Here is a 25,789-nt window from a genome sequence, read left to right as displayed (position 1 = left end):
TAAAGTGGCTACCTACTCAAAAAGAATTCATACAGGAGCACAAAAAAAGAATTCTAAAATCAAATAACAGAATGATTGCGGGGAAAAAATTAAACATTTTTTTAAAAGAATAATCCAAGAAAAACAAGAAGATTATGAAAATAAAGTTAACCAACTAGAAAAGAAGATCCAAAATCTTAAAGAAGAAAATGACTCCTTGAAATTTAGAATTGAGTAAGGGGAAGCCAGTGAAGTTATAAGAGACCAAGAAATAATAAAAACAAAATATAAAGAATGAAAAAAATAGAAGAGAATAGGAAATCTCATAAGTAAAACAACTGATTTGGAGAACAGATTGGGGCAGCTAGGTAGCATAGTGGATAAAGCACTAGCCCTGGAGTCAGGAGTACCTGGGTTCAAATCCGGTCTCAGACACTTAATAATTACCTAGCTGTGTGGCCTTGGGCAAGCCACTTATCCCCATTTGCCTTGAAAAACCTAAAAATAAGAGAGAGAGAGAGAGAGAGAACAGATTAAGAAGAGAAAACATAAGAATAATCAAACTACCTGAAAACTAAAATCAAAAAAAGAATCTTGATACAATAATACAATAAATAATTAAAGATGGGTAGTTAGGTGGTACAGTGGATACAGTACTGGCCCTGGAGTCAGGGGGAACTGAATTCAAATCCAATCTCAGACACTTAATACTAACTTAACTGTGTGACTTTGGGCAAGTAACTTAATTCCATTGCCTTGAAAAAATTAAAAAAACCGAAACAATTAAATAAATAATTAAATAATTACAATAATTAAAGAAAATTATCCTGAAGTGTCAGAAGAAGAAAACAAAGTAGAAATAAAAATTTCATCAATCACCAAATAAAAGGGATCCTAGAAGGAAAACTGACAGAATATTAAAGTCAAATTTCAAAACTTCCAGGTTAAAGAGAGAATATTAAGAACAAAAAGAATAAAACAATTCAGATACAGTGGAGCCACAAAAAGGTCACAGGTGTTGTAACACTACATATCAAAGAATAAAAGAAATGAACTTGGGTTGAAAATATCATACCCAGAAAAGTTCATCCTAATCCTGAAGGGGAAAAAATGGACATTCGATGATTGCCAGATTTACAGGATTTTGTTGCAAAAAACTTGAACTCAATAAAAAATTTGACATACAAAATTCAAGAGAAATATAAGGTAAAAATCAAAGACAAATTACAAGAAACTCAATAAGGTCAAATTGTTTGCTATCTAACCACATGTCCAAAATTGTTATTTATAAATGGGTGGTTGGAAGGAAAGCTTGGGGTAGAGCTGAAAGTAAAATGGTGTAGGAAAAAATTTTAAAAAATTGATACAGAGGAATTAGATGAGGAAGGAGAGGTAGTAGTTCTGGAAACCTTTCATTGAGAAGGGGTTAAAGTGTATTACATTATATATATATACATATATATCTATATATATATCTATATATTTATATGTGTGTATATAAAAACCTTTTAAATTCAGAAAGAAATTAGAAGAGAGGATAGGGAGGGTACTGAGCTGGTAATAGGATAAAGGGGTATATGAAGGGTGTATGGATCAATGGGAAGAGGAGCTATAGAAGAGTGTATAAGGGAGACATTCTCGGAAGTGTTGTGTGACAAGGAATAGGAGGGCAAGGTAGTGAGTAGAAGTACAGTAGAGAAGTGAAAAGGAGTTGTTGCTTTCATGAAATGTATAAAATTGAGAGATATGCACAAACCAAATTTATAGATATCTATGAATATGTATATGTTTATATGGATATAGATATATATGTACGTGTATATATATATATATATATATATATAAAATGTGTGTCTAATAGGCATATATGTATATGTGTATGTGAGTATATATGATAGAGAAGTGTATATATATATATATATATATATCCATGCTTAATTGTAATCTTGGGGGGGAAGGAGAAAAAATTAAGTGAACAGTGCACAGCAGAGAACAGAAGAAAACCTACAAGAAAACAAAGACAAGAAGGACAATGTGGAACACAATGTGTAATATTATATATATATATATATATATGTATATATAGGCTTTCTTGAAATGGAAATTTATTGAATTATATTATTTAATCTCTTAAGCTTTGCTGCACAGATGACAATTTTTTCTTATTTTATATTTAAGCTTGAAAAATATTTTAAAATAGGTTAAAAAAAAAAGACTCAATTCTAATGCCACCTTCCACAGGAAATCTTTCTTGGTTCCTCTAGTTATTAGCAACTTTCACCCTAAGATTACCATTCATCTATTTGGTGTGTGCCTATTAATTTACATCTTTTCTCCCCAATTAGAATATAAATTCCTTGAAGGTAGGGATATTTTTTTCCTTTTTCTCTTTGTACCCCCTACACTTAACACAGTGCTTAGAATATCAGTAAGCACTTAACTATTTATAGATTGATCAATTAATGGTGAGAACTGAATACCATACTGCAGATGTATGCTAAAAGGTCAGAATTCAGCATAACTTGAATGCCATATCAGACTGTACTCAAGTCAAGTCAACAAGTATATATTAACAGCCTACTCTATGTCAGATACTAAGTTCAAGGGGAAAAGGGCCAAAAAAGTGTTTTTTGACTCATATTGAGTGTACAATTCACCCACACTCCTAATCTTGTCTCACTTGAAACTGTTCAACTATTCAACAAGAACTCCCCCATGGTAAGATTTTCCATATAGACTTGTTTCAGCTTACTCTATAGACTCAAACTAATATTCTCATCTTTTAAGTAAACTTCCCTGTTGTTTGGATATAAGATGCTAGAGAGAGGGAAGAATCAGCAATAAGCTCAAAGTTACAATTGTGAAAGACTGAAGAAACTGTGATATCAGAAAGGCAGTGAAATCAAAAGAAAGTTGAATTGGGAGGAAAGGCAACAAATTAAGATTGGGGCACATTCAGTTTGAAAGTTAGAAATAGTCAAAAGCTCATGAAAGAAGTCAGAGACATATTGGAAGTTATATCCATAGAGTCATAGCAGAAATCATGGACACAAAGTCAAGAAACAAAGTATAGAGGATAAATGAGAATTAAGCCAGAACCGTGGGGATCATTCATATTATGGAATCAAAACAGTATAGAGTCAGTAAAAAAAAAAAATAATAATCAGAGGGGCAGCTAGGTGGCGCAGTGGATAGAGCACTGACCCTGGAGTCAGAAGTACCTGAGTTCAAATCCGACCTCAGAAACTTAGCTGTATGGCCCTGGGCAAGCCACTTAACCCCATTGCCTTGCAAAAACTAAAACTACTACTACTATTACTACTACTACTACTACTACTACTACTACTATTACCACTACTACTACTACTACTACTACTAATAATAATAATAATCAGAGAAGGAGTAATTGTAGAATAGGGAGGAAGAAATCCAGAAGCTGAGAGAGGAGAACTATCTAGCAGAAGGAAATTATTAACTGTGTTAAAAGTCACAGAGAAGTCAAGGAAAATAATCATGATCATTGGATGTTGCAATGAGTCTATCAATGATAACCTTTGAGAGAGCAGTTTTAATAAAAATAGTTTCGGGGAGAGAAGGGAGATAGATTGAAAGGGCTGAGGAAAGAGTGGAAGAAATAAATTTTTTAGCAGTGAAAAAAGAGGAAATGGGGCTGCAGATGACTAATTGGATAGAGAGAAAAAGTCAAGAGAAGGGGCTTTAATAGTGGAGAGGCCTGAGTACCTTTGTAGGCAGTGGGGAAGGAGTCAATGGACAGAGAGAAACTGAAGAGGAACCAAAGGTCTCCTCACCACAGGAAAGCATTTGGTAAATACCCCCACATCTGTGGCATAGAACCAATAAAGGAATACATTCTCTATCCTTTAGCAGTTTATGATCTAAGACAGCAACATCAAGGAAGATAAACACACAAAAGAACATGAAGAGGCATATGCAGCTGAACAAACACTGGGTGATTTATAACTTCAACAAATAACATTTTTACATAAGCTACAAATAGTGTTGTGAGGAGGTTGGTGTGGTAGAAAGTAAAAAGTGAAATGCCTGAAAGTCACCTGTACAGGTAAGAACTTGGTCATAGCTACTTGTTGTGGTAGAGTATGTGTGTCTTGCATTTAAGAAAAGAAATTCCAAACTTACCAAACAGATAAAAGATTCACATTTCCTTTTCAGTAAGATTTATCACAGAATTTTTTAAATAGTGAGCTTATGAATTCATTTGTTCAACAGATATTGTTGGGTTTCTAATCTTATGTTCAGCATTGTATTTATATTTTGAAGTCATAGCATCATAGATTTTCAAAACTGGAAGAGACTTCACAGGGAATCTGTTTCATCTGAGATAGATCTGAGGTTTTTAGTGAAGTACAGGCTCAATATAAGTCTCCTACAACATAATGGGCAAAAAAGCTAATGGGATCAGAGGCTGCCTCAGGAAAAGCATTCTGTCTAAAACATGGAAACTTCCGTGGTCATATGTTAGATCCAGAGTAGTGCGGTCCATTCAGAGTACCTAAGAATATTGATAAGCTAGAGTTTATTGAAAAGAGGATGAGAAGGATGGTCAAGGCAACAAAACTGGTTAAAAGACAAGGAATTTTTAGTCTACAGAAGAAAAATCTGGAAAAAAAAGGAGTAGTGATAAAAACTATTTTTGAGCATTTGAAAGATTACCATGTGGAAAAAGGATTAGATTTATTCAGTGCAGGAATAGGAACAATGGATAGAAATTCCAAGGGGGCAGATTTAGATTTAATTTTGATGGAAAGAAATTATTTCCTAATAGAACTTCTCCAAAGTGGAATGGGTAGGTTTGTAAAGACTGAGTTTTACCTAATTTGAAGTCTTCTCACAAAAGATGCATAGCCGCATTGGGAGGATATTGGCCAGGTACACTTAGGCCTTATTTGTCTCTGAGGTTCTTCTGACTCTGAGACTTCATCCAAACTATTACATCAGGATTTCTTTTTGACAATATTCCAGACAATGGGTGGTCCTGTGTCCAAGATCTCACAAGGTATTTGCTACTTAACAGAGTGTCTAAGGAAAGAAAGAATTCATAATTCTTGGACAAAATATTAATGCCATTCCCAACTGATTTATTAAAAATTATGATAAAAATGAAGATGTAATTCAGTTGCAAAGTAGGATTTCAGTTATAAAATCGTCATTTATTGATGGCTTCTTAGGAATACAGTCTATTTACTAAGTGAGTTGAATTCCATATTTTTAAAGACTGACCACGAAGGTCCCTTTTATCTGTCATCACTGTAGGATCAATCAAACCACATTTATGCTCTATCAGATGATGGTCCCCTAACTTTGCAACCCAAAGGACCTAAGAATGAGAAACAAACTCTAGATGAAAAAGGTGTTAACTTCATGTCTTCCCATTTTACCTCATTCTAATCAGATTATTGAGCTCATATTAATACCACAATAAGGCAAAATGTCATCAAATTGAAAGAACTGTGCCATGAACTAAAGATTGTAATAAAGAAACTCTCTGTACCCTGATTCATCAGGGATTCTCCAGTGGTTAGATGACCACTGAGCTAGAGAAATAGTGTGGACCTTCAAGACAACACTCTTCATATATGCTCTTCTTACACAGAAGAAAATTCAGATTCTGGAACTAATGGAATATAACATATGATACCAGAGTTATCTCAGGGGTGACAGGCTGAATTGAGGCCAACTCAGTTACCCCTTGGAAAATAACAGAATGGCAGGTCTGAACAGGATCCTCCCACTTAGTGTTTTATAAATGTTCTGCATTACAAGGGACTCCCTGTCCTAGAAACTGTCTTGGCATCCCATCCCACCACATCTAAGAGGAGTGTTGGCTGATGCTATCTCTCAAGTGAGGGAACATTCCAAGAAACTTCCAGTGCTAAGCAAAAATTATCAGTCTAAATCCTAAGATGTAAGCTTCAAACTTTGATTTTATTTTTATCAATATGCCTTAGTACAATAAAATCTCTCCTTAAAATTATGCCATGATAGATTCTTTTTCTCTCAACAACTAATAATAAACATGTGCTCCAGATATGTGTGTGTGTGTACAGACAATTTACCTATATATACAGACAATTTACCCCAAACTCAGGCAATTGGTTCATTGAGGGTCCATCTATGATTCATTATTCATATATGAGGCATCTAGGTTTGCTCTCACAAACTCACTTCAATTTTAAAGGTGGAGGAACTGGCCTCAAAAAAAAGTGTGGTTCAGCAAAATATCAGTTCATCCATATTTCCCAACGCTACCCTAAGGAAGTATAAACATGAGGATGTTCCCTAAATTCAATTTCCTTACATGCAAAATGAATGGGTTGGATTAGATTATCTTTGAGGTCCCTTCTAGCTCTCTATAATTATAAGTTGAAAATCTATTCAAAGTAAATAGCCTATCATCATTCCTACAGATAAAGAGACCCCAATTTTACTTTTGGTCATCTCAGCATCTGTATATTTTCATCTACTTGCCATTTTCCTTTTTAACAAGTAGATAGTTATTTCTATCTTTTCTTTCTCCAGCACCAAGATTTTCAGTGTCCCTTCCCTATATCCACCCTCAAAGAACTATCCTTCATAACAAAGGTTTGTTTTGTTATATCTTTTGTTTATAGACAAAGAAGAAAAAAAACTCAGCAAAACAGTTCTACCCAATTTAAAAAAACCTGACATTATAGTCAACGTTTCATAGCCATGGACCCTTCCACAGTAGAGTCAAGAAAATAATTTACACTATGACTTCTTGATATTTTCAAGAGCTCTCTGCACCTAGAGGGTAAAAACCATAATAAAACTGGTAAAACTTAAGGATTTCTTGTCCTGGTTTTTCAATTTCACTAGGGTAGGAGTTCTTAACCTTTTTAGCATTATGAATCTCTTTTGCCATCTATTGAAGCCTTTCAATTCCTTCTTAGAATAGTGTTTGTCACCTACAATTATAATTGAAGGAAATGCTAAGTTAGTTAGAGATTAGTGAAAAGAAAAGTTAATTTTTTTTCTTCCTTAAGGATATGATTTCTCTCTCATCACACTCAATTTGGATCAATGTAGAACATGGAAACAATGTAAAGACTGGCAAATTGCCTTTTGTGGGGGTTGGGGAGAAGGAAGTAAGATTGGGGGAAAATTGTAAAAAAAAATAAATCTTTAAAAAGAAAAGTTAATTTTTTTTCTCCCTCTAAGTTCATGGATCCCTGAAATCTCTCTACCGAATTTGTGTCCATGGATGTTGCCTTGAGAACCCATGTTCTCTTCATTGGTTTAAAAAGGTCCCTGAAATTCCCTAAAAATCCTTCTTTCAAAGAAAAGAAGGAAGGAAAGAAAGAAGGAAGGGAGGCAGGAAAGAAAGGAGGGAAGGAGAGGAACAGGTAGAGCAGGCAGAGAATGAAAGAGAACAAGACAGACAGAGACTGAGAAAAAGCCAGCACATGCTTCAGAACATGTTCAGGGGGTAAGGGTTATTGCGAAATCCAAGAACCACAATAACCCAAGAGGGCAGGGCACTAAAATTTGGCACTCAGCTTCAGTGCCTAGCATTACACTAATGCATAGGTAGTAGCATCACATTGCCCATTATTTGGTGATGACTAATCCATTTCCCAGGGGTGTTAAGAGGAATGACTCATAAAAATGGCTTTGGCAGATGCCAAGTGCTATGGAAGCAGTCCAAGATGGCAGCCATGCCCTGCCAACACTGGCAAAAGGTATCTGCTGTCACTAGTGAGGAGAGGAGGTGCCAAAGAATGAATGAAGCTGCTTTGGTTGGGTCCTTCTCCACCTCTTCCAGGTGATGGATGGAGTGAGGTCCATGGAACCTCATTGTTGTTGTTGATTTGTTTTTGTTGTTTGGAGGGAGTGGGAAAGAGAGCTACTGTGGGAGAGAAAGAGGGGGTGGCTTAGGGTGGGAGTGGAGGTGGGGGATTTGCAACTGAGAAGTTCCTGTAAGGGTAGGAGTCAAAATCAAAGGACAAAAGAGCCAAGATCAAGAGCCAGCAGGCAGATGAATCCTGGAGCTGAAAGGCATCAGAGGTAGGAGGTATTGTATGAAATGGAAATTGGGTGCAAACCAGGAATCAACACTAAGAGAGAGAAAGACTAGTGAGAAATGGAAGACTAGGTGGGAGTGGGATGGGTGGAGTAGGGGACAGGCTGTAGTAGTTCTATAGATACCAGACAAGCAGTATTTGACATGTTGGACTAGAATGATTACCAGCAATTTTAACACTCAAGGCAAGAATGAAGGGTATCATTAAAACATTTTTTTTTAATTTCAAACCAACTTTTTAAAATAAATTCAGTCAAGGAGTGGTGAAAAACCTGGAGAAAAATCCAATTTCAGAACTTTGAACCCAATATTCTGTGGGGAAGGAGGGGTGAATGCCAGCATCTGGCAAAGGTAGCTTTCATACAAGTCTCTGATTCATGCATACTTATGCATATCACATTTTAATACATTGTGATAATTCAAGGTGCCCTCACTCCTTCTTCTTCAAAGGTATGGTATAGGTCCTTAGATCCAACACAAAAAGTGTTGCTGGATATAAATTAGAAAATGTCCCCATAGGCAAATGATAATCCCCTAGAAGAAGTAGGGTGATGGATAGACACTCTGGTGCTAGGAGATATGGTGAGGCAAGAATACACAAATGGTAAGTGGGACAGTCTTAATGGTATATCACTGGAGCCCAGGAAAGGAGAAGGAAGGCAATGGAATCATCGGGAGTGGCAGCCTGCAGGCCTAGGTATAGTAGATGTGGGAAGAACTACTACCCAGAGGACCAATAGCTCACAATCATAACTAATTATCATCATCACTCTAATCACCCCACCTCACCTTATGGCCTTAAGCTATGCAAAGATATATCTTTACCTTACTAAATCATAAATTTCTTGAGGGCAGGGACCATGTCTTATCTAAACTTTACTTTCCTCCTAGTACTCAGTGGACAGTAGCTTTGGACACAGTCAATGCTCAATAAATATTTGTTAAATTTATTATATTTGTTGTTGTGCAATAATTTGCCATACTCACTATCTTTTCATGGTTATTCAGCTGCCTATAGGTTAGTCCTTCCCTTCAGTCACTTCTACAGTCCCAATATCTTCATAGGTCTTGTCCAACAGATTACATCACAGAGATTTAGAGCTTAAATATTCCTTAAGTTTCATCTAGTCCCATGAGGCAACTGAGGCCTAGAAAGTTCAAATGGCTTGTAGACAGTTATTGTATAAACTGTTACAAAAGGTAAGAAGCATGGAATTTCTCCAAATAGTTTTTGGGGAGAGCATGAAATAATTTGTGAATTGCTTAGCAAACTTCAGGACACTGTATGGACAACAATTACTGTTATTATTATCTAGAATTCATAAGGCAGAAAGATTCCTTTACCCCACATAGATTAACTTTATCTCCTTTTTATTATTATTATATTTATTTTATATAAAAATATATTATTATTATAATCATCAATATCTCCTTTAAGAAGTCTAAGACTCATGTCTCAGAGAAATTTCCACTGGCAGAAGAAGGTAAAAAGGATCTGTATCACAAAATATCTTAGTAAGTGTAACAATTCACAAAAGTAGCCCTCTGACAGAAGAAAAGAGAAAGTTGAATAATTCCCAGGGATTAAATGGAATATAGCCCCAGAGTCAATGGAGATTAGACAGAAAAGACAGATACTCAGAATAGAGAATAGACATATAGGAAGGTGGACACAAAAAGGGGAGAGGGGAATTATCCTTCTGAGGGGGTAACTCAAATCACTTCAGAAATAACTTCTGAGATAGCTTCCTTCCTCACCCAAGGGGGTATAATGTTCTCAAAAAAGGGAAAAAAAACTATGGCAGAGTCAAGTGAACCAATTTGCCTATTGAATAAATGAAATAATTCATACTCCAACATCACAGCTGACAGTCCCCAAATTCACAACCCTGGAAGAAGGTGACAGGTAGGAGGTACTTTGGGGTAGGCAGGTGTGGAAAGAAGGGACAAAGGGTGCTAGGAATCACAATTTTCCTACCATCTATAAATACTGATTTTAGCTATTGGTCCTCTAAATGTGAGATCCTTGTTCTGTTCAATAGACAATGAGTATACATGCTCATCAAGGAGGAAATGAATCATATCAGGCCCTTCATTCTCAATGTAAACAAAACCAGAAGAAATGAGGAAGTGAGAGCTAAATGGAAAAATGGATCAGAGGTTCTCTGAGCAAATAGAAGATATGGCAGCATTGTCTTTATTGTGTACCTCAAAGTAGCAAGAAGTATTTGCATTATATTGCATTTTGTAGGTGCTTAATAAATGCTGATTGATTGATTGATAAACAATTGGTCTAGTTCATTTCTCTTTAGCCTTTATACCCAGGGTGCTCTAATCTTCCATATTCATAGCACTTTCCATGTGATTTGAATTCCCCTAAAAAGAAAGAAAGAGTGAGTGAGAGAGAAAAAAAGATGAAAGAAAAGGAGGGAGGAAGGAAAAAGGGAAGAAAAGGAGGAAGAGAGGAAGGAAACAAGGTAGGAAGGGAGGGAGGAAAAGAGGGAAGAAAGAAGAAAGACAAAGACAAAGAAAGGAAGGAAAGAGAATGAGAAGGAAGGAAGGAAGAGAAAGAAAAATACAATAAAGAAAATAAAATAAAAGAGGAGAGGAGAGAAAAAAGGAAGGATAAAAGGAAGGAAAAGACGAAAGGAGGGAAGGAGGAAGAAAGGGAAGAAAGGAAAAAGAAAATAAAAAAGAAAACAGAACAATGGCCTAGTGACCTGCCAACATCCCATGTGAGATATAGTATCTGTTCATACCCACGTGAGGTATGAAAACTCATTCTCTCCATTGCCTCTAGATGAATTCTAGGTTGATACTGATAGCCCAGTCTCTAGGCAGTCCCTTTTCTTACTAGCAGGATGAAACTTGCAGAATAGAAAGTGGTAGTGCCTATGTCTCTCCCCTTACCTAATAATGTAGTGTCGGTTACATTGGGAGTGTGGACTACTATCCTGGCAGCTCAGAGGATTCATCACAAGGTTGCATAGGAAGACACAGACAAGGAAACTATTTCACAGTTTGTTGAGAAAAGCTACAGAAAGGTTAACAGTAAATCTGCAAAATTAAGACTCCGTGGATGACTGAAATTCAAGTTAGCCAACTCAGTCCTTTCCAGAAGGAATCTTAAAAAGAAACTTCTTCTTTCATTTAGGTGAAACAAAGGGAGATATTGGGGATGGTGGAAGCAACCTTTCAATTAGTGATCAATGATCCAACCCATATAGAATGCTTGAAGGGTCTTTCCCCTGCCAAACTTCTAAGAAGCTCTGGGTACTGAACAGTTCCAATCATTCCACTCTTGGTCTTTATTCAAGCAATAGAACAGGATTGGTTCTCATTCTCCCAGATCACTAATTTACACATTTCTCAAAAATAGCCTTCTTTTGTTAACATGAAGAATACAGAGAAGTGTGGAAAGTTTTATCAGAATAGCCTTCTTGAACTTTTTCATTGCTCCTCATTGCAATCATTTTTCCCAAATAAGGGAGAACAAATGTGCCTAACACAAGGCAAGGAAAAGACAACTCAAGTAGGGAATCCTGGTCTGGGAGGAATGAAGTCTGAGTTTCTGCTATTAACTACCTGTGGGGTCTTGGATATGTCGCTTTCTTCTGGATTTTAACTTCCTCAGCTGTAAATAGTCAATAAATCAATGTCTTCTAGGTTCTAGGGATACAAAGAGAAAAAAATGAAGTAGTCTTTGCCCTCAAGGAACTTACAATAATAAATTTATATAACCTTGTGTTTCTGAGTATTTTATTGTATTACGTCATTTGATCTTGTGAAGGTAGGTTTTTATTACCCCCATTTTACAGGAAATAGTCTTGGGGAGAGAAGTTAACTTTTTTCAGAATCAAACAGCAGTAAGAGTCTGAGAATAAATTGAAACAGGTCTTCCTGACTCATGTCCAGAATTCTATTCACTTCTCTATGCTGACTCTCACTCATTATTTTTTTTTAATTTTTAAAATTTTTTAAGTTTTTTTTTTTTGCAAGGCCAATGGGGTTAAGTGGCTTGCCCAAGGCCACACAGGAAGGTAATTACTAAGTGTCTGAGACCAGATTTGAACTCAGGTACTCCTGACTCCAGGGCCATTGCTCTATCCACTGGACCACCTAGCCACCCCACTCCTTGTTATTCTTATTTGGGGAATGGAGGGGAAAGAGAGGAGGGAGGCAATCAGTGTTGAGTGACTTACTCAGGGTCTCATAGCTAGCCAGTATCTGAGACCAGTTTTTAAGGTTTCTTCCAATTATGAAAAGTCTATGGTTATACTTATATGCTATTCAAAATTTATGTGTGTTTTACTATGCAAAAGTGACCAATTCCATCTTTCAGGTTGTCAATTGGTTAAAAAAACAAATGAGAACTTTTGGAATGACTAATTATTAATTAATAATCTCTTTTTCATTCATTTTTCTTCATATATATATATTTCTTATATATTTCTTCATATCTTATCTAAGATAAGAGGAGCATGGCATAGTGGATAGAAAGCCTGTAAGACCTGGACTCAAGTTCTATTTCTGACTCAATAATATTTGTGTGACCTTGGATGAGTCAGGGAGACTCTATGCCAGAAATTCCCACGTTCATTATATCACAGATCTGTATTAACAGCTCTGCTCACTCCCCTAATTAAATGCTCTTATTAATATACTGGAATACCTTTACTTGCCAGTGAAGTAAAAAAATAAAATTTCTATTTAAAATAATAATGTTTAATATAGTGATAGGAAGTAGTTCTCTGGCAAAACAATTTTTAATACTATTTTTTTTTCAACTTACAGATACCCACACACAAGCACATATTTTAACCACAATTTGGGAGGCTACGAGGCTGCTTTAGACAAATCCCTCATCATTCAGGACAGAGATAAGGAAACAATAAAATAAGGGAATATGTAGGCTGCAAATTTCCTACACACAGTGACAAAGGAAGGAACTCTGGAAGATGTCACAGCTGACTTCCATGTGGCAACATCTTGCATTAGGCCCTCCTCAAAGTTGGAGAAGAACAATAGCAAATGCGATGTAATAATGTCTGAGGCTATGACCTTCCAAGAGAAGTCCAGTCCCTATCCCCATTCACTAGAGAGGATTTAAATGAGATTAAGGTCCATTTACCAGAGATTGATATAGGGTTTATACCTATGATAGCCAAAAATGGGGTGGATGATTTTTAGAGTCTTTTCCATCATGATTCTCTTCCCCTGCTTCACTGTTAAAAAGGAAAGTCTATAAATTTTCCTCGTATCTGAGATGGATTAGCTCATCTTGAACTTTTAAGATTTCCATTTGAATATTTTTTCAATGATAAACACATTTTTATCTTTTTAAATGTAGGCATATGGTTTGGAAAGACACTGTACCTTATAATACAATGTGTTTGTGAGTGGTCTTTCTTAATCTTTTATTATTTTAGTTTAGTCAAGGAATTTCTAGGGAGTGGAAAGGGTGGAGGGGCTGAAGGAAATCACAAGCTGATAGAAGTAGCTAACATATTAGCTGAAAGTCAGTGTCCAAATGATTTTATTTGGCTAGAATGGTGAGCCAAGTCTAAGAAGATGAAATTTAATAAACATAAAAATAAAATTTTTCAGTTGAGTTTCCCCTCCCCACCAAAAAATAAATAAATTATATAAGTAAGCAAAGGATGAGTGTTGGAGATGTGATCTAAAGGCTTTGGCATGAAATGGTGAATCCATTGGGGCAACTGTGTGGCTAGAGTGCCAGACCTGGAATCAGAAAGACCTGAGTTCAAATGTGACCTCAAGCACGAAGAGGCTGTTTAACCCAGGGGAAAGTCATTTAATCTTGTCTACCTCAGTTTCCTCATTTGTAAAATGAGCTGAAGAAGGAAATGACAAACCATTCCAATATCTTTGCCAAGAAAAACCCCAAGGGGTCACAAAGAATCAGTTGAACAACAGCAACAAAAAGTGAATTCCACAAGAATCTGTAGTGTAATGTACAATCAAAAAAGCTAATTCGGACTTATGCAGGTATACATTTCTTTCAGGAGAAGGACCAATGCTTGTCCCAAGATGTGATCTTTACCCAGTCTATGCTCCATCCTTGGCTATGGTCTTTAATGATAGTCTTGCTGTTTTCTGGGCTGGTCAGGCCATATATGAAGTGATGTGCTAAGCTCTGATGCATTTAATGAAAGAAGTCAACCAACTGAAACATATCCATAGGAGACAAGGCAAGAAGAATTTATAAAATGTTGATGTGTTGTTGTTTAAAAAAAATTTCCTGAATTCAAGGAACTGATATTTTAAAAGAAGAAGATGGCATATAAAAAGGGAATTGAAAAGTAAAGGGAAGAATAATTGTGGCAAAGTCTGGAAAATGGTGGGAAAGTCTACAGAATCCAAAACACAGATGAAGTATTGCTGGTCTGGACCTTTGATCCTCAAAATTGAGGAAGAAAAGGAATTCACCAAAGGGATAAAGGGATTGGCAGAATAGAGAATATTGCAGGTGTTGATGCAGGTGAAAATGCTGAAGGTGTTGAGAGAAGTATGAAGATGAGAGGGCAATTTTGGGATGAGAGAGCAGCTGAATCATGGCAACAGTCTCTAGAGCTGGAAACATGGCAGACTTGGGCCTGTCAATCTCCAAAATGGAAGCCTCAAAGGAGCTTCCCAATGGGAGAAAGGGACTGGCAATCAAGGTAGGGATGAATACTTGGAAGAGAAGATTTAGGGAAGTAGGGGTATGATATTTGTTTTTAAGTATTTGAAAGGCTATCATATAGAAGAAAAATAAAATTTGCTCTGCTTGACTCCATAGAGTAGAGATAGAAGTAAAGAGTATAATTTGCAGTATGAAGAATTTTGACTTGAAGTAAGTAATAAGATCTTAACAATTAGAGCTGTTCAAAAGTAGAATGTGATGCCTTCTGATGTAGTGAGTTACTCATTACTGAAGGCTTTAAACTAACAGGTTAGATGACCACTTATTCATAATATAAAAGGGATTTCTTTAAAGGAATAGATTACACCTAATGACCTCAAGACTTTCTTTAAACTCTGAAAGTCTATCATGTCATTACAGTCTAATCATGCTCTACACCATGAATACTTTTACCCAAAGAAAATCAAATTAAACTGAGTATCCAGTCTTGAAAGGGGATGAGAAATAGCATCATAGGATCATAGCTCTGAAGAAAGAAGGGAACTCAGAAGCCACCTAATCCAACCTCTCATTTTACGAATGAGAAAAGTGAGGCATGTAAGGTAATTTGCCCAAGGCCACACTAGCAGTACACTCAAAGGGAGAATCTGAAACCAGACCCTTTTGACTTTAGAACCATCAAGTTGCTTCTCTTAAATGGATCCTACAAAAATCAAGGGTAGTGGTGGAAGAGAGATCAATATCAAAGTCAGTGGCAGAGGAGAGACCAAAATCAAGGGTGGTGGTGGAGGAGAGACTAAAATCAAGGGTGATGGTGGAGAAGAGACCAAAATCAAGGGTGGTGGTGGAGAAGAGACAAAAATCAAGAGTGGTGGTAGAGAAGAGACAAAAATCAAGAGTGGTGGTAGAGGAGAGACCAAAATCAAGGGTGATGGTGGAGAAGAGACCAAAATCAAGGGTGATGGTGGATGACAGACCAAAATCAAGGATGGTGGTGGAGAGACCAAAATCAAAGATAGTGCTGGAGGAGAGACCGAAATCAAGGCGGGTGGTGGAGGAGAGGCCAAAATCAAAGGTGGTGGTGGAAGAGAGGCAAAAATCAAGGGTAGTGGTGGAAGAGAGGCCATTTGTAATGTGATAGACAGGACCACCTCCTTTGCCTTGGTGACAGTGAATGAAGGGACAGATAGACAATTCTCTTTTCAGCATCTTTTCAACTCCAACCAACCATTTTTCTCTGGGGGTTTCTTCCGTGAGTCACTGTTCAACTTGTGGTTGACTAGTTCAGATAGCACCAGTGTCCCCCAAAGGGTCCGGGGCCAGCAAGGCTAGCAGTAGCTCTATCTCTGCCAGATTTTTACTTATCCTATATCTCATATCGAATTCCCTTTGCAAATGTGCAAAGTTATTCTTCACTTCACCACAAGGTGGCGCTTCTGTATATGGTAAGGCCCCTTAGAGGGAACTTTTCAGTCTGGTAACTTTTTATTCTAGATCCTCTTCCCTCACAGCTTCTGTTTCACTATTTGAGAATTTTTTATCCTCAGTCTATCACAACTATTCCACAGATAATTTTTAAGTTAATGATTATAAAAAGATACAACCATTTTCTACCATTCAGCCCTAAGTTTATTTGCTGAAAAAAATATATTGCATTATTAAATTTGATAATTCATCATTAAATGTGGATTGCTGCCTTCCCTGGGTCAAAGAAGACAACAATAAGTTTGCTTTAGTTTAGTTCACTGGCGCCCAAAGAAATCAAATTGACTAGAAATCCAAATTAAAGGGTGGTGCAGTGAAAAGTCAGAAGGACCTGAATTAAAATCCAGCCTCAGACATGAGCTTTGTGACCTTAGGCATTATCTCTCGCCAAAACTGAGACCAAAACCAAAACCAAAATTTAAGCTATCTAATTCATTCTGCACTTAATAAGTAATAATGCCTAACATTTAGGTAACATTTTGAGGTTTGCAAAATGCTTTTCAAATGACAACCCTAGTAAGTGGGTGCAATTATATTTTGCAATTCTGCAGTAGATACTAGAGATACAAAAACTAAAACAAAATCACTCCTTCCCATTAAAGAAATTACAGCTTGGTGGTGGAGAATAACATGGTCAATGGCTGCAAAATTTGGTATCTGGGTATGTAGACTTACAAACTGGGGATGAGGGAATGATGAACAAGAAAGGTTACGTGAAGAAGGTAGTACCTGAAATGAATGCTTGCTTCAGCAGCACATATACTAAAATTGGAATGATACAGAGAAAATTGGAACGGTAGTACCTGAGATGAGCCTGGAGAGAAGCAAGGAATTCTTATGTTTAAATAAATAAAAGGTTATCAATAGCTTTTGTTTTTCCATGTCTATGTTTCCCTTTCTATTCCTCTCTCTCCCCCTGTCTCAGAGAGATGTCCCTTAAAGAACAAGATTTTTTAAAAAAATGAAAATAAAAAAAAGTCAGCTAAATTGATCAATACGTAGAAAAAAGTCTAATATTAGGTGAAACAGCAGAAGATCCCTCCCCATCCCATTCCACTTGGCAAAACCTGGGGAGGGAGTCTTCTCATATCTCTGAGCCCTTAGAATTCTTTATAATTTTCCAGCTTCGCTTTTGATTGTTTTGAGGTTGCTGCTCTTTCTATTTACATTATTGTAGTCATTGTATATGATGCTGTCTTGGTTCTTATTTCATTCTGCATGAGCTCATGGAAGTCTTCTAATGCTTCTCTGTTTTTATCATATTTGTCATTTCTCAATCAATCAAATCAAAAAGCATTTATTAAATACTTAGTCTTTTCAGGCATTGGCAGCTGGGTGGTACAATGGATAGTGAAGCTGGGTCTGGAGTCAGGAAGACCTAAATGTGTGACACTGCACAGCTCACTTCACCCCTGTTTACCTCAGTTTCCTCATCTGTAAAATGAGCTTCAGAAGGAAATGGTGAACAACTCCATTATCTTTGCCAATGAAATCTCAAAGGGGCTTGCAAGGAGTGGGGCACGCCTGAACCAAATGAATGACAACATTAGGAATTTAATGAAAGAAAAAAATTGATCCCTGGCCACAAGAAGCTCACCTTCTAATGGATGAGACAACACGCAAAGAATTATGTAATACCATATGTTTATATATAATATATGTACATGTCTGAATACACATATATAGGTGTATATATATATGCACACATGCAAATATATACTTATATTTACACAGTGGGCAGGGGTCATGTAAATATGTGTGTAAATATATATGTGCACATATATAAAACATTCCATTTATTCTGTGAATATATGCATATATGTGTGTCTATACAAATAAATATATAGACACCTATACTGTATATGTGTTTGTCTATGTGCATATTGAATAAATTGAATGTAATATCAGAGGGAAGATACTCTGTCATTGAGGGAGACCAAGAAAGGTCTAGGAAAAAAAAAGTAGGATTTGAACTGAGATGAGTTTTACATCTCAGTAATATTATATTACATTCATAAACCAATAAAAGAGTATCTCTCATTTTTTTCTTATTGTTTGCTAAACACACACACACATACATTGACATTAATAGTTTGGTATGTTTGGAACTTTTTTTAATCAATGACCTTCTTTGGGGATATATATGCTTAACAGGTCAATCTCTGGGTCAAAGAACAGGGGCATTTCAGCCACTTTATTTGCATAATTCCAAATTAAAACTCTAGGGATTGTCAAAGGTGGAGGTGAGAAACAATTGTTTTCCAAGCATGAGAGACAGGTTGTACAAAATCATGGAGATAAGATATAAAAAGTTTTTTTCAGGGAATAGGAGGTAGGCAGATTTGGCTGGAATACACACCATTTATGAAATAACATGCAGTAAGCCAAAAGTAGGGGGGTTTAAACACCAAATATTGGAATTTTATTTCATCATGAAACAAACCATGAAAAAAATGGAGCCATTGTTGCTTTTTCAGCAGGGAATAAGATGGTCAGGTCTGTGTGTTCAAAATATCATTTTGATAGTAGTGTGGAGGAGGATTGTAAAGAGGAGAGACAGGAGGGAGATTAATCCTTCCTTATACTTAATCTATTGGATGTAACTGTTGGAGGATAACAGCCGTTCAAATTTAGTTCCCATAGATATGGGGCCCCTCAAAATACACAGTAAAAATATTTTTATAAGTTTGTGTGTATTCTTCATTTTTGTTAAGAATACATAAACAAATCAAAACCCCAAACAAATTTTATTCTCTGAATCAATATAGTACTTTGTACTGCTTTTTCAAATTCTATCTTGTATCCTAATGGATTAGAAGCATGCTAATCACTTTCCCATTTTGTTTTCAGTTTCTTCATCTGCAAAGTGAGGGAACTGGACTAGATGATCACAAAAATACATTCAAACTATAATTATTTCTCCCCCCATATTAAATATTTAATTTTTTCCAATTACATGTAAGAACAATTTTTAACATTCTTTTTTTAAATTTTGAGTTTCAAATTCTCTCCCTTCCTCCCTCTTTTCCTCCCTCCTTGAGAAGACTTGAAAATTGATATAGGTTATACATGTACAGTCATACAAAACATACTTTCATGTTAATCACATTCTGAAAGAAAACACAGACAAAAATACAGGAAAAACAAAATTTGAAAAGTATAAAGCTAAAATATTTCTAAGATTATTTTATGCCACCTAGAAGGATCATGTCTCTTTAGAGAACTCCCATAAGAGGAACCCACTGCCTTTACACTAAGATGCTAAATGTAACTGAATGATGTACAACACCTTTGGGTTTGCACTACAGGGAAGGCTATGTTGCCATAGTTTTCTACTGGTTATTTTATTGAGTCGAGTTCCTCAGTGAATGAGGACAGTGTGGTGCCCTTGGTCCCCATGGGCCCAATTAGCTCTTTATGGTGAGAAAAATTTTATGTTTCTATGTCTGCATGGTCTGTCAAATGTTTGAAAGATATTAATCAGAACTTCCCAGTGATTTCACTTTAGTCACATCATGAACCAGTGGTCCAACTGGGCTTAGAACTTACCCCTATATCTCCTAGTCCTCAAACACCTCTCCCTGCTATCAGTGATGTTAGTTTTTAGTTGCAGTGAGAATGGGGATGGTTGCCAGTAATATATGGAAAAAGATCATCCATAATTCATCAATATTAGCCTTGGACTAAGAGTCTTGCTAGCTCCAATCTCCTGCTGATATGCAGTGACCACTAAATTGTTTCCATCTCTCTAGAACTCTCTTTTTCCTTCTGTAAAATGTATTCTTCCCTGTTCCTGACCTGCTTCCTCAGGATTCTGAGAAATAATTATAATCGTGGACCTTGAGCTCAAGAGATATATACTCTTACCTGGTGGTCCCATTCTTCTGTCATATTTCAAAGGAACAACTTCTTTGATATTGGTGGTCTCTTCACTGAAGCATGTCAAAATTCCTCCCTGCCTTAGTAAATTTTGCTATGATCACAACCAACTTCAACACCCACACATAGGGCAGTGAGTGGATGATCCATAAAAACAAATAGAAAAGAAAAGATCATATAGATAGACAAAATATATCTTTCTCTTCTGCTTTAATTATTTAAGACTGCTTTTACATTTGCAATAATAATAACTGGCATTCACATAATATATCAAAGTTTGTGAAGCCCTTAACATTCATATGAACTTCAAAACAACTTGTGAAGTGAAGGCTATATGTATATATATATATATATATATATATATGATAACCCTTAAGAGGATAAGTGATTTGTCTGGTCATGCAGCTAACAAATCACAGAACTGGGACATGGACTTGGGTCTTATTGAGTTCTGCAAACATTATACCCCACTACTTCTGCCAAGATATGGCTCCTATCAATACATGTTTTAGTAATGGTATTTTGAACTGATGTTGTCTATGGAAAAATGGAACTCTAAGTTACAAATAGTTTGCCAATCTACTTCTGTAAAGAGAGTTTTAATATTGGAAGTTTGCCCCCATAAATGATTCTACCCTCAAATAAAATGGGATATATATATATATATATATATATTATATGTTCATATACACATAAATAGGCATATATGAGTGTGTATTATAGTATTATATAATTATTGTTTATGTACATATATAAAAAAGCATTTTATTTGGTTTTTCATATATTTATATATATATAGATATATATATATATAGAGAGAGAGAGAGAGAGAGAGACGAGACAGAGAGAGACAGAGATGGTTTTGTAGAGATGTAGATATAGGTAAGTAGGTAGACAGACAGACAGAAGACAGACAGAAGACAGACAGCAGACAGATAGAGACAGACAGACAGACAGATAGATAAAAGGATGGATGGATAGGTAGGTTTACCTGTACTTGTCATGTTTTATATGACAGAATGAAGAAATGGAATGATCAGCAACCAACTTCAATCAATCAACAAATATTTATTAAGCACAATTAGAATGTTCTGTGCAGGCACTATGTAGGTACTGGGATTACCAGGATAAAGGGGTATGCTGGAGCCAGATCAGATCTAGGGAGAGCCGATTGTTATTTCAGCTGATTATTATATTTTCAGGATGATAATTTACACCACAGATATCCTCAAACCCTAAAAATCAGGGTTTTGTTTATTTTTTTATTGATTATTGATTTATTGATTTTATTGACATAAAGAAGTGATGGAGAAAATGTTAAAAATATAGATTAAATTTAAATGTTTTTCATGAGTACATGCTCCCCACCCAGTTAACAAGCACTCCACTGAAACAATCCCTGTGAATCTTACAGAAGGACCAGTGACAAAAACTCAATGGTCCATAGCAAAGGATGTAAAAGACCCCTGGTTACTAGTACCTAAATAATCCTCGGCAAACAATTATTTGCTAAAACAAATTGTAAGAAACTATTGGTGAAAATAAGATCATGAGATTATAGGAAATTAATATTTGAACCTAGAAAGAACTTTAGAGGTCATTTGTCCAATCTCCTTATTTTTCATTTGTGAAAATTGAGACTTATAGAAATCCAGTTGTACCCAGTCACACAGCTTTGCAAATAGCAGAGTGGGAACTTGAATCCAAGGTCTCTGATTCTGAAATCACTACTCTTCCCTTTATATGACATTCTGTTCCCATTCTAATACTTTATCACATTACAGAATTAAGCAACTGCCAATAAAATGAAATACAATAATTATATGCACTAATATAGTATATAAATTATATTAAGAAACACTAATAGGCCTGGCAGCAATATTGAGGTTATATATTCTTAACAATTAGAGCCATTTATTTAAGTTCATAAATCATTCCTGTTTTATTGAATCCTAGGCTGATGATATAGATCAATAAATACCATAAATAGTGTTGAATTGCTTCCCTTTTTCTCAATGAAGTGGAATAAGATACAATAGTGATTAGTACTGGAAGAAATTAGCAGACTCCAGCAAAATTTTGGGAAATCATCTCTAGAAGCTGCTTAGGTAAAACATAAAATGTCAACACTGGAATGAACCTGTGAGGTCAACCTGAACAAGAGTATTCTCTAAAACATGCCCAACAAGGGATCATCCAGCTATTGTCTGAGGATTTTAAATAAGAGGGAAGTTCAGTAAAGCCCGTTAACCCATTCCAGTTTCAGATAACTTAAATTATAAGGAAACTTTTCTGTATATAAAATCTAAAGCTGCCTCTCTTTAACTTCTACTTACTGCTCCTAAAACCTTTCAGAAGCAGTTTTCCTTATGATGGCCCTTCCAAATATCTCATTTATATCTTATACATTCTCAGTTATTTTCTCCCACATTAGACTAGGTACCTGAGGATAGGAATTGTGTCTTTGCCTTTCTCTATATCCCAAGGGTACAAGCTATTTCCCATAAAATTTTAGCTTATCTTGTGCATTTTTAATGTTTTTATTATTTTATCAATTTCTACAAAAATATCCTTTTTTAATTTGATTGGTATAGAATAAAAATATAAATTAATTTTGACAATATTGTCATGTTGATTATATTGGCAGAGTCTAACAATGAGCAACAAATATTCTAAAGTTGTTCTTAATTTCTTTAAGGAGCATTTGTGGTTGAACAAATGAGCTTCATAACTGGTAAATAAATAATGAACTTAATATTAAAGTTTGAGGCCCATTATAAAAGCCATTATAAGAACTTATCTATCCCTATGTGATTTCTATAAAATATCAAATTTATTGATTCAGAATGGAATAAAGTAGGGATCCAAATGAATCATATCTCATAAGGTTTGAATTGAGAGGGAGAAAAATAACTTGTTGATATTTTGGACTTTTTGAATTTTCTATATTTGGCTTTAGTGGTTTCCAGGATGTCATTTTGCTCAGATAATCATTAAAGCCTTAGAGTTTAATTATACTGCTGACCTGCTTGGCCCTGTGGAAACAATAGTTTGACTTAGGAAACCAAGATAATAGAAGAACTTGGATAGAGAAAAGAACCCCTGACTTGTAATTAAAAAAAAAAAAACTGGGCTCAAGTCCCTCCTTTCAGATTTCCAAATGGTGAAATTTGGGAAAACTATTTAATTATTCTCATCCTCAATTTCCTCATTTCAAAATGTTAGTACTTTAAATGATATCAATGATACTTCTTATCTTCTTAATGGATGGAAGGGGGGAGAATCCACAAAAATTTTAAATGCTTGTTAAAAATAAATAATAATTTAAAATTTTTTTAAAGGAAAACAAATGACAATACTTGTACTACCTACTTCACAGAGTTTTTAGGAAAGTGTTTTGTAAATGGTAAAGCACTACATAAATATGATATCATCATCATCATAATTTTCTCCATTAATGACTGACTAAATCCCTTCACTTGTTATATTATACTGGAACTAATTCCTTGTATGTCAAATTCTTTGATGTCTCTTTGGCTAAGAATCAGTTACTCTATTAAACACAACATATATTTGAGTTGAATTGAATATGTTGCATTGAAAGCATGAAAGAAAAGGATTATTTTCACTCTTTTGGACTCTGGTTAGTACAATGAGGAGCAATGGATTGAAATTTGAAGATGGTAGAGATCAGCTCACTATAAAATAAAGTTTTCTAACAATTATAGCTGCCCCCCAAATAAAATAGGATACCATTCATGTGAAGGTCAAATAACCACTTTTTTTTGTTTACTTGTTTTTGTGGGGTAAAGGGGTTAAATGATTTTCCCAAGATCACACAATGAGCAAGTATCAAGTATCTGGATTCAGATTTGAACTCAGTTCCTTCTGACTTTAGAGTCAGTGCTCTCTCTATCCATTGTGCTACCTAACTGTCCTCACAGCCCAGGTAGAAATCACATGGAGGTGACATATGCAGTCTTTCCCAGACTTTTTTTTTGCAAGAATTAGCAAATGAGCTCAACTTGTCCGTGATTAGAAAGTTCCAGCAAGAGCTAAGTTGTAGCTCAATTCTTTCTTTTTTTCTTTTTTAGGTTTTTTACAAGGCAAATGGGGTTAAGTGACTTGCCCAAGGCCACACAGCTAGGTAATTATGAAGTGTCTGAGGCTGGATTTGAACTCAGGTACTTTTGACTCCAGGGCTGTTGCACCTGCACCACCTAGCCGCCCCCTCCCTTTCCCAGACTTTTAAAGCTTCTATGATTGCTAGTCAATAAAAGTAGGAAGTAAACATTTATTAAATTTCTATTCTATGCCAAGCAAAAGAGCTAGGGAAACAAGAAGAGGCAAAGGGGACTCTGCCCTAAGGAGTTTGCAGTCTCATGGAGGAGATCAGTAGAAATCACTGTGTCTTGGAAAAGAAATGAGATGGCCAGGACACTGCTAACAGTTTTACTACTGCTGCCCATCCTATACAGGTTCTTCAGAAGAGGAAGGCATATTTGGGAAAGAAAATGATCATTTAAGAATACAGTGTCTTTAAAATAGATTTGGCTTTTTGTACCACTGAACACACAATATTTAAGCCCTTGGTCACAGGGCATATTTAATAAGGGTTAGAAAAAAATTCCTTTACTTCCCCTGAAATCTTGACTTTAAAATGGAAGAGAGTGAGAGTAAATTACTTAGATGTGCATACTAAGATAGACACCACATATAGAGCAGCTAAAATATAAATTTCATAGAAATACCTAGAAACAATAAACTACAATAAAGGAGATAATAAAATTCATCCTTTCAGATGCCTATACTCCAAATTGAAATATGGGTGACAAATAAAATAGAGATTTTGATGCAAGGAGACAAATTTGAGCCCATAAACATGACTGAGACTGGATGGAATGATACCCATATTTTATTCAAAATGAACATGATAGGTGAAAAATGAAGAAGGGTAAAGGATGGCATATTAAGATGTATTCATATAAGGAAGTTCAGGAACTCACTATCTTTTACTTTTCTGAGTATCTCCCAAAATCAGTACATAGTAAGTGCTTAATAACTGTTTGTTGGCTGACTGACTGAAGTAAAGAAAAAAGAATTTGGGTGAACTACAGATCACCTGGACAAAAAGAAAAAATAGATGAAGAATTCAGGAAATGCCCCATGTGCCTGGCATGGACTTCACTTATTAATGACAAGGGACTTCACTTATTTATATATCCCCTAGAACTCTCTCTCTGATTGATAGGGAAAAAATGAAGAGCTAATTATTTCTTGAATTATTTTAGTGATAATTTCTTCATACAGAAGGTGAAAGAAGAAACTAGGGAAACCAGTATTCAGAATCTGAGTTTAATCAACAAGGAGGAGCTAGTTGATGGATAGAAATTCTGGGAAACATTTTTATCTCTCCTTTAATGGAGCTTAATAAGATGCTTTCAATAAAAATTTCTTTGGTTCATTTGAGGCCCTAGCTGGACACCCACCAATTTATAAAAGTTATTTCTTATTTTGTGCAGTTGACTATAACCTCCCTCTCAACTGCCTTTGAGCAAATGAAATATGTTTTTGAGTTAGCTGTAGTTTCATCTTCATATTGGATAGACAAATTGTATTGAAAAGAAATAAATTTAAGGAAATAGAAATAAACTTTAGAATGTATATAATAGAACTATATGCTTCCATCTATGGAAGAGAGAGAGAGAGAGAGAGAGAGA

The sequence above is a fragment of the Macrotis lagotis genome, chromosome 8, assembly GCF_037893015.1.
Source record: "Macrotis lagotis isolate mMagLag1 chromosome 8, bilby.v1.9.chrom.fasta, whole genome shotgun sequence".
Lineage (NCBI taxonomy): Eukaryota > Metazoa > Chordata > Mammalia > Peramelemorphia > Peramelidae > Macrotis > Macrotis lagotis.
Note: the sequence above shows the minus strand (reverse complement) of the source record.